This window comes from Nannospalax galili, unplaced genomic scaffold, assembly GCF_000622305.1.
Source record: "Nannospalax galili isolate Female #2095 unplaced genomic scaffold, S.galili_v1.0 scaffold956, whole genome shotgun sequence".
NCBI classification, from domain to species: domain Eukaryota; kingdom Metazoa; phylum Chordata; class Mammalia; order Rodentia; family Spalacidae; genus Nannospalax; species Nannospalax galili.
This window is the reverse complement of record NW_008337440.1, coordinates 1,101,820-1,112,092: the sequence shown is the minus strand read 5'-3', so window position 1 is coordinate 1,112,092 and position 10,273 is coordinate 1,101,820. Positions and strand designations below refer to the sequence as shown.

Genomic DNA, 10,273 nt, shown 5'->3' with positions numbered 1-10,273 from the left:
TTACTTTGTCTTTTTGAAATATATATTAATTTTATCCAACTATTTGAATTGTTATTTTGTTGATATTTTTATTTAGTTCTTTACATGTTTTAGATATTAATGCCTTGTTGAACAAAGAGCTAGCAGAAAGATTTATCCAAATCTCTGTGTTATCTCCTCACAGAAAATGACTTCAAAGATTAAGAATTAGTAGCAAGAATCACAATAAAAATAGAAATGTGTTAAAATAAAACCTTTGGCACAGCAATAGAATCATATAGGTTCTTAAAATGTAATACTTTTTCTAGAATCTGTGAAAGAAATAAATTTGCATTAGATATACAAGCATGCACATTTATAAAACTTTTTATTTTTGTAGATAGGAATAATAACGTTTTTTCTTAAGACTAACATCAGAAATATTTTACTGTAACTGGTAATTTCATTATTGTCGTATACTCTAGTACTATGACCACAAATATTTTCACCTTCTTGTCTTTTAAATGTATTTTGAGCAATCTTAACTGTACCTTTAATATCTGCCTATTAACTATCAGCCATGTTAATGTTACAAACTAGCAGTCTCTCAGTCAACAGTGGAAATCTGGAGAAGCAGTATGAAGTAAACAGACAATAAATGTTTCTTTATGTAATATGACAAAGGGCAGCCCTTACTAAATTAGCCTGAAATAGTGATTTAAAAAAACCCTGTTACCAAAGGCTCTACAATATTGGAAAGCATCAAGGATATCTTCTCTTCTATAGAAAGAGTACTATATCATTATCTTGAAGAGGAAGAGTCTTAAAAATACCTAGAATTTGAGGTCTTTGGTATAATATCCAAAAATATCACCAGTTTCTTAGTAGTGAATTAACAATACCATAAAGCAGCAAATTATTAGTAACCCTGTTATAATATTATAAGATGTGCTTAGACCTGGAGTGATTATCCTAAGGAATAGGACATTTTTTCACAAAGTAGGCTAGGAAATCTTGCAATTTGTGATTACCATAAATGTGGTAACAAAAACATCACTTAATGAAAAGTGGTCTATTTAAAAATACATTCTCCTCTGTGGGTTATAGGTATTGTGCCTGTCAGGCAATTGAATGACCGAACTGAAAACATCAATAGCATTACAAGCTTCCTATTTATTGTTTGAAAACTGGAATTTAATATAAATATGATTGACAATTAGGGTCATATTTTAATTATTCACACTTAACTTTTCAATGTAAGGAATTATTTTGAATAATATCATGTATAAGACATCAAATGCCCTTCTAACATTTCTCATAACTTATACCAAACGATGTCCATTTCACAGACTGAGTTTTGTTTTTGTTTGCTTTTTAGTTCTGTGGGTAAAATAGTGTCTATCATTCTTCCACTGAGTTATGACCATAGAAATGAAAGCCTGTTCTGTTCTTGCTTGCTTGCTTTTTTTCCCCCCAAATATAGCTCTCTCCTTAGCCCAGGCTGCCTCAAATGCTCAGCAATCCTCCTGCAGTGAACCATTCTGTTGGTTTTCATTTGGTTCATTTCAGAGTTTAAGATGTTTTAAAATTTGTCCTACAGTCACTGAAGCCAAAATTATGATAAAACCTTCTTTTCTAACCCCTAGTGCAAAAAAAAAAAAAACAAACAAACAAACAAACAAAAGCAACTATCCGTAGGAAAAAAAAATACAGGTTAGCTCTATCACATATCTCTTTAAAAAGTTTACATAAATATACAGTCAAAACCAACAGGATATCTCTCTGGAAATGTTACTTGTATGGATTCTAAGTAGACCATAGGCCTGCATGTTGTCTTGGAATGTCCTTAGAAGGCTGTCATTGAAAAGGATAATAAAGCAAAAACCCCAGAGTCATTTCTTTCAAATAGAAGAGCAAAAGACAGGGGCAGAACAAATGATTGAAATTTCATCTTCTTTCCTTGTGGCATGAATTCTCCTTCTCTGCCTAGGCCACCTTCAGTCTCTCCTCTACCACCAAAGTCTCTCAGGCCTCTCCCACAAAATCCACCTCTTCCTCCTCTGCACCACCCCCTCAACCTCCAAAGCCTCCACCACATCCACAAAAGCCAGTTTTACCCTTAGGATTGGCCCAATCCAAGTTAACTGTTTTCATCAGTTTCAGCATCTTCCCAGGATGGCAGTTTTGGAATCCTCTTCACTATTTAAGTCTATAAAGCCAAATACTTTGGAGGACACTGTTTGCTGATTAGTGACTATTGAATGAACACAGCCCTCACACGATTCATTTAAGATCTCTTCAAACAGTGTTTTTAAAACAAAACTTTGACAAAGAGTTTCAGAAAACTGATTTCTTGCATTAAGTGCATTTTCAGCTTCCTTGTTCTACCATCAATTTCTACTTTAGTCCTGGAGTTTAAAACGTCTTTAGCCTATTCAAGTGAAGCAAATTCTATAAATACATACCCTTTAGATTTGCCATTTGGGTTCTGGGGCACTGTAATAAAAGCTGACTTCTCAAATACTTCCTGAAGAGTTTCTTCTGTTGCATTGTAGGAAAGGTTACTTAAAACCAAAGATTTTGAGTCACCACTCCAAATGCTATTTTTTCCAGCTTTCTTTTACCTTCAACCTTTCACTCTCTATAGTGGAGTGAAACAGATCACCCATCAATTCCTTCACCCTGTTTCTCTTCAAAGATTTTCTATGATAATCTTATGTCTTAAATTCAGTATAAGTAACCCCTTTACTCTCTTCATCCTGACTGACTAATTTGTTCTCCACAGCATCTTCAAACACTTAGCTTATCCTCAGTGACACTGAAAAAGATGTTTTTGGCCTAAAATGTTCTTTCATCTTGAACTTTCTTACTAGCTTCTTTCTGGGTTTTCCACTTTAATTTCACATTTACAAACCCTTGGGTTCCAAGGCTTTTTCTAGGTCTTCAGCAGTCTCAAAATTAAAATATTTTCCTGATTGGACCAGTTCTGACATTCCATAACAGCAAGATCATTTTTAGTAAAAAGTTTACTGATGGTATCTTTTCAGGTTTCCAGTGAACAGCCTGAACTGTGTAGGTGGTTCTGAGCCTTTCACGTTCAGTTTCTTCCCTTCAGGAACTTCTGTTCAGTCGTTCACTTCGATTCCTAGGTTCTCCCTTAGTATGCTCTTTCTCCTCTTCCTTCTCTTCTTCTTCGTCCTCATCATCTTCCTCCTCATCCATATTCTTGGCTTTCAGACGAACAACTTTTGCAGGAGCTTTCTTTCTTTCAGCTAGCGTGATCTCCACAGGTGCTTCTTCAGAGTCATCTTCCTCAGCGTCCTCATCCGCATTTTCATCCTACTATCCTCCTTTGAGGCAGGAGCACCGTTCTGGTTTCAGTGCTTTCACTGCTGAAGGCTCAGTTTCATCTTTCTCCTTGTCTTCGTCTTCCTTGCCATTACTGTCATTTTCACCCTTCACTTCCTGCTTCTCATCACTGTCTTCCTTCTTGGTACTCTTAACCATTCATTGCTCACTTTGCTGGGGTGACAGCGCCCCTTTTACCAAAGCGTGCTAACCATTGCTTTTGCTTATGTGGTTCTCTTCTTACCAGGTTAGCAATTGCTTTAGCTAGCATTGACTATTGCCTTGGCTGATGTCTATTTTCCCGGAGTGACAGCTGCTTTCTTAGTAGGTGTGACAGCTGCAATCCTTTTGTTTTTGAAACCACCACTTTCTCTGCTGGAGTTGTGGTAGACGTCTCACCTTTTATTTCAGTGGGACGACAAACTTCTCAGCTGCTGTCTTCTTTAAGACATTTTCTCGAATCACCTTGATTTTTACAAGTCTTTGTGTGCTTCATCTTGATGGGGACCAGAATGTGGCAAGCCAATAGCACTGATGAGCCTAGAGGAAAACAAGCAAACTTTATACAACTGACTGCCAGCTACCGCTAGCAAAGCCAGGGGACTGTTAATGAACATGAAACACTCGCCTCTTACCTGCTCTTTGTGGAAACTTAATTCTAAATTTGGTGTGAATAGACACTTCAAAATGAACACAAATTTCAGATGTCACAGCTGATAAATCACTGACTGCATTTGCAGAGGACCTGAGTTCAGTTCCCAGAACCTACATAGAGGCCCACAGGTCTTCTGAATTCGGCAGGCATTGCAATACATGGGTTTACTTACATTTGAGAAACACTTATACACATAAAATTAAATAAATAAAAAATTTTATAGATGGTGAGGCTGAGAGATGGCTCAGTACTTAAGAGCCGTGGCTGCTTCTTCAAATCCCATCACCCGCATGGTAGCTAACAGACTTCCTTAACTCCAATTTCAATGGCTTCCTTATCCTTTTCTGGCCTCTGAAGTTCTTCCAAAGGGCATTGTGTGTATGGGTTGAATTACTTACATGCAGGCAAACCACTCATATACACACACAAAATGAAAATATAATTTAAAAATTCATACAGATTATTATCTAGATCATGATCTTTCATACAAGTAAAGTCACATAAATGCACTTGGGCTCCAAGCTTAAGGCTATCAGACTTAAGATTTCTGGGTTGGGCATCAGTGAGGATATGTATACTATGTATGTCACACAATATTCCCTGTGATTGCTTTCCAAAAGTAAGGAAACTTCCAATAAAAACTCAGGAAGTCAATATACCTTTCAAAGCACTAAGTGATCTAAAACTTTGAAATATTTATTTTTGCACCCCAAATGGCAAAATACATAATTTTCAAATCTGTCTGAGCAAGTTATGGTTATTCATGTGGTTATATTAGTGAATATTTCATGACTTCTTATAATTTCCATTCTTTTCTTCTAGGCTTCTAGACATGCAAATAAGAGGTCTGGTTATCTCCTCAGTGATACTATATGTTAATTTTATTGTCTACACTATTCAAATAATCATAAAGAAGTTTTTATTATGAGAAGAAGTTATTTATTGCCTAATAATTGGATAATATACACACAAAGGGCTATAGAAATACAGTGGAGTTCATAAAAACTAATATAGCAAGACAGTGGGAAAGAAATCATTTTCCTGGCTGGAGACACAAGCTCATCTCATTTAGTCATCCAGGGAACATGGAATATTGTGTTTTATTTTAGATTATCACTTGTGCTTCAGTATTAACTTGACAGTTTTAAATTGATAATCACAATATGAGATTAATGCACCTCTCTTTGAGCATTAATTTATTGTCTTGCTTCAATAATATTTTCAGGATGAGAACCTCTGCTTTTGTCATTCCACTTAGACGATCCTTCATGCTTCAAGATGTTCCAAGTAGTATTAAAATAATTCAACTTTATACTTAAATATTTCCATGCTTGTTACTTTTAACAGTAGATCTATCTTTTATAGTTTCTCTTCACTGAACATCTTAGCTTCAAACTCTTGTCTTCCTCCTGACTTGAAGTGACTTTTATAATATGGACATAATCTGGACTAAAAAAGTTAGTGATTATAGTGTAAACAAGCTCAATGAGTCAGGTGTTCCTCTTGTGACCTGTGCATATGACCTTAATCCCTCAGGACAATTCTCTGCCCTCACTCAGTATAGTGTATGAATGTATGTATTACTACACTACATATCAAAGTGCTGAAAGCAGCATGATTTTCTCATTGCAAAATTGAGAGAACTTGAGTGTGTGGGATATTCTACAGAATGATCAAATAATAAGATTCTCCGATAAGGTGAGGATGTGTCCTGACTTCTATTTCCCCATTTCATGCTGGAGAGAATGTATCAATAAGAAAGAGTGAAGTCCCTGTTCAGGAGCACAGTTCCAAAAGACATCTGAAGGAACAGTTCAGCAGTTCAGGTCTGCTTTACTCTTGTGAATGCTGAGGTAGGCTATTTCTTTATTAAGGCTTAACTTGTGTTAAGGCTTATAATGTGTTTTAGAAACCCTGCACTCCTGGGTTATTTCAGCTTTGAATCAACCGCATAAATAGTATAAAGCCAAACATTACAGTTGACAGGGCATGTTTTTACAGTTTTAAACTCCTTTTTTTTTTTGTCATTTTTGAGACAGGGTCTCCTTGTAGCCGCAGCTGTCCTGAAACTCACTATGTAGACCAGGTTGGCCTGGAACTCACAAAGATCCACCTGCCTCTGCCTCCCAAGTGCTGGGATTAAAGGCATGTGCCACCACTCCTGGTAACTCCTTTTTAAGTAGAAGGTTAGCACTTCTTTAAATCCTAAAAGTCTTCATGATTCATCATAACAGTGGGGAAGGGAGAACTGAGTCAAAGGTAACTAAAACAGATAGGACAGAAAAGAGGACCTAAAATACAGTTTGACTAAGATAGCTTAGTTTCACAGTTTTCACAGATTTCTTTCTGATTACAGGCCCTGACTGAGAGCATTTATTTAGATCATTTAATTAGAAGTTTTGTGATTGTACATTCTTCTTCTGACTCTCTGAGATATTGAGATATGACTCTTTCAAAACCTTCTTGAGGGTTTATGGCACAGGAATATCTTACTCAAGATCATTAAGACTGGAGGAACCATTGCTTCTCCAAATTTCTATTGGAGAACAGGAGTCTAACTTCAGCATTAGTTTTGTTCCAACTTACAGATTTATGTCCAGCCATGAAGAGGACAGTTTACCCTACCTTTAGAGAAAATCAATTATCAAATATAGGTAAAACCAATTATCAAATACAGATAATGTCTAATTGTCAGTCCCTAGCTTTTATATTAATTTCAACTGAGTCAAATTCAGACTGAATTGTGGCCCTTTTCTAACTGCAGCTGTGCTGAGAAAATGTCTTTGTTTTAGCCAGGGGTGGTGGCACACATCTTTAATTCCAGTACTCAGGAAGCAGGCACAGAAGGATATCTGTGAAATCATGAGACTGAGGCATGAGTGTTCTAGATAGAAAGTTCTAGGCCAGCTGGGACTAAAGGGAAACTCAGATTCCTGTCTGAAAAAATTAAAATATATAAAAAGTATTCTGTTTCTTTTAAACTTAGTCTCTTGCAAATTTTGATTTAAAAATTCAAAAACTTTCACTGCATTCAAATGAAATACACTACAGATAGAAAAAGTACTCCAAGGAAAAATAGCCCAGGTTGCCAAAAAAAAAACATACTTTAGTATACATTTAGATTTTAAAGGCAAATAAATAATACTGCAGGCAGCCTTTGTAAAATTATGTTGCAGAAAAAAATCTGGCTTTCATCAGACTTGTTTACTACACTGTAGCAGATTTCAATATTGACTCAATTCATCTCCTGAAGATTGATAGTCTTTGTCATGTGATGTTGTATTTTTGAAAAGTAAAGGAATATATTTCATTGTCACTTGAAGTTGAATAAATCCTATGCTGTGTTTTTGCCAAAGGAACAGTACTCAGGTGATCTAACTAAAAGCTTCAGAAGTGTTTATATGACTGCTACCACACTGACACTGTCACTAAGAGAAAGGTCACCTGATCCCAGGGGCAAATTGGGACATGTGAACTGAATTTCCTCAGTCCAGCCCTCAGAACAGTAGGCTTGAAAAGACTCATGAGTTTGAAACACATTTCTACTAAAGAATCAGAGCTGCCCAGCTTAACCCAGGCTGATTCACTGGCACACTGTCAACTATTATGCAGAGACAAAGAAAAATGGCTGTTTAATGTTCTAAGCCAATGAGACTTTGAGGTGATTGGTTGCAAAACATAAGATAATGTATCCAGCGACTCTTAATGACCAAAGTTAGTGAAGTAACTCAAAATTCTTAAGGGAATAAATAATATTAGATATTCAAACAATGTGACTTCTAAGTACGATAACTGTATATAAGAGATTTTGAGTATAATACCATGGGATTACTGTGAATATGAACTCGTCTAAGGAACAGCCAGAGGAAGATCTGTAAAATAGTCAAGTAAAACTATACACATTCTACCGCAAAGAATTCCAGGGAACATTTAGTGTATTTAACTGATGACCCTAGTTTAAAAAGCAAGATGTAAAGAGGAAAATTTTAAATATACACTATATATATTGACAATATAGAATTGCTACATTAAAAGAAGGAAACTATACAAGTATATCTGAAATAGGATGAATCCTTTGGGTATATGCCAAGGAGTGGTATAACCAGGTCAAATGATAGGTTTATCTTTTAGTATTTTAAGAGTTCATCACACTGCTTTCCATAGTGATTACATGAGTGTGCAATTCCACTAGCAGTGAATGAGCATTCCCATTTCCCCACATCCTCTCCAGCATTTGGTATCATTTTATCTCTTGATCTTAGGCAATCTGACTGGAGTAAGATAAAATGTTAAAGTGGTTTTATTTTGCATTATCCTAATTACTAACAATGTTGAACAGGTTTTAAGATCTTTTATCCATCTTTATTTCTTCTTTTGAGAACTCTCTGTTCAGATCCTTAGCCCATCATTTAACTGGGTCAATTGCTTTCTTGTTGTTTTTTTTTTTTTGGCTGTTTTTGTTTTTGTTTTTTTGAATTCTTTATATATTCTGGATGCTAAACCTCTGATAGATGTGTTGCTGGTGATTTTCTTCCACTCTGTGAATTTTCTCTTCACTTCATTGGTTATTTCTTTTGCTTCACAGAAGCTTTTCAGCCTAATGAGGTGCTATTTGTTGATTCTTGACCCTATTTCCTGAGCAATTGATATCTGATTTAGGAATTCCTTTCCTACACCTATATCTTGCATGTTATTGCCAACGTTTTCTTGTAACAGTTTCAGAGTTTTGGGTTTCACATCGAGGTATTTGATCCATTTGGAATTGTGCAAATTGAAAGTTAAGAGTCTCATCTCACTCACAGGTGGAAATCCAGTACCATTTGCTGAAGATGCTGTCTTTCCTCCATTGAATGTTCTTGACCCCTTTGTCAAATATCAGGGAGCCAAAATTGCATTTACTCATGTTTGTGTCTTCAATTATGTTCCATTGATCTACTGGTCTATTTTTTTTGCCAGTATCATGCTGCTTTTATGACTAAACTCTGTAATATAGTTTGAAACCTGGTGTCATAATCCCCCCAGCATTGCTCTTAATGCTCAGGGTTACTATGACTATCTGAAGTCTTTTGTGCCTCCATATGAATTTTACAATTTTTTTTATAATCCCATGAAGAATGTCATGGGGATTTTGACTGACATTGCATTGTAGCTACAAATGGCTTTTGGTAGGATGGTCATTTTCACACTATTAATTCTTCCAATCCACGAGCATGGGAGGTCCTTTCATTTTCTGTTGTCTTCCCCAATCATTTTTTAAGATTTAAAATTTTCAGTTTAGAGATCTTTAATGTCTTTGTTCAGGCTTATTATGAGATCTTTTTGAGGCTACTGTGAATGGAAAGGTTTCCATATATTTTTACTCCAATTGCTTGTTATTGGTTATAGAAAGGCTTTTGATTTTTGTAGATTTGTTTTTTTTATAATCTGCTATCTAACTGAATGTGTTAATCAACTTTAGGAGATTTCTGGTGGAATTTTTTGACATCTTTTAGGTATAATATCATATTATCTGCAAAAAGAGATAATTTGACCTCTTCTTTTCCTTAATTTCCTTCTATTATTGCTCTAGCAAGAGTTTCAAGCACTGTGTTGAAAAGGAGTAGAGATAGTCAAAATCCTTGTCCAATTCCTGATTTTAATGGGAATGCTTTTAGTTTTTCTCCATTTAAAATGATGTTGTCTGTGGGTTTCTTGTATATAGCTTTAATTATTTTGAGGTATTTCCCCCCAGTGCAATTCCCTCTAGGACTTTTATAATAAATCCATGTTGAATTTTGTCAAATGCCGTTTCTACATCTATTGAGATGACATGTGGTTTTTGTCTTTGAGTCTATTTATATGATTTATGATATCTATTGACTTACATATATTGAACCATCTCAGAATTTCTGGAATAAAGAAGACTTGATCATAATGGATGATCTTTTTGATGTGTGTCTGTATGCAGTTTGCAAGTATTGTGTTGAGAATTTTTTAATCTGTATTCATTAAGAATATAGGTTGATAGTTTTCTTTTTTGGTTGTAACTTTACCTGGTTTACTTATTATAGTAATATTGGCTTCATAGAAGAAATTTTGGAGTTCTCCCTCTGTTTCTATCTTTTTGAATAATTTTGGTAGTACTGGATACAGATCTTTAAGTGTCTGGGAGAATTCTGCTGTGAATCCATCTGGGCCTGGGCTTTTTTTTCAGTTGGGAGGTTTTGTATTCTGGTTCAATTTCCTTATATGCCTGTTTAAGCTGTTGTTCTCTTCTTGGTTTAGCTTTTGTGATTCCCATGATTTTAGATACACATGTATTTTTTAGGTTTT

The 10,273-nt window shown here is 35.4% G+C and overlaps 1 pseudogene; it reads right to left on the bottom strand.

Annotated features, from left to right (window-relative positions):
- Nucleotides 1-1,804: 1,804 nt before the first annotated feature.
- Nucleotides 1,805-4,121, bottom strand: LOC103733705 (annotated as a pseudogene).
- Nucleotides 4,122-10,273: the final 6,152 nt, after the last annotated feature.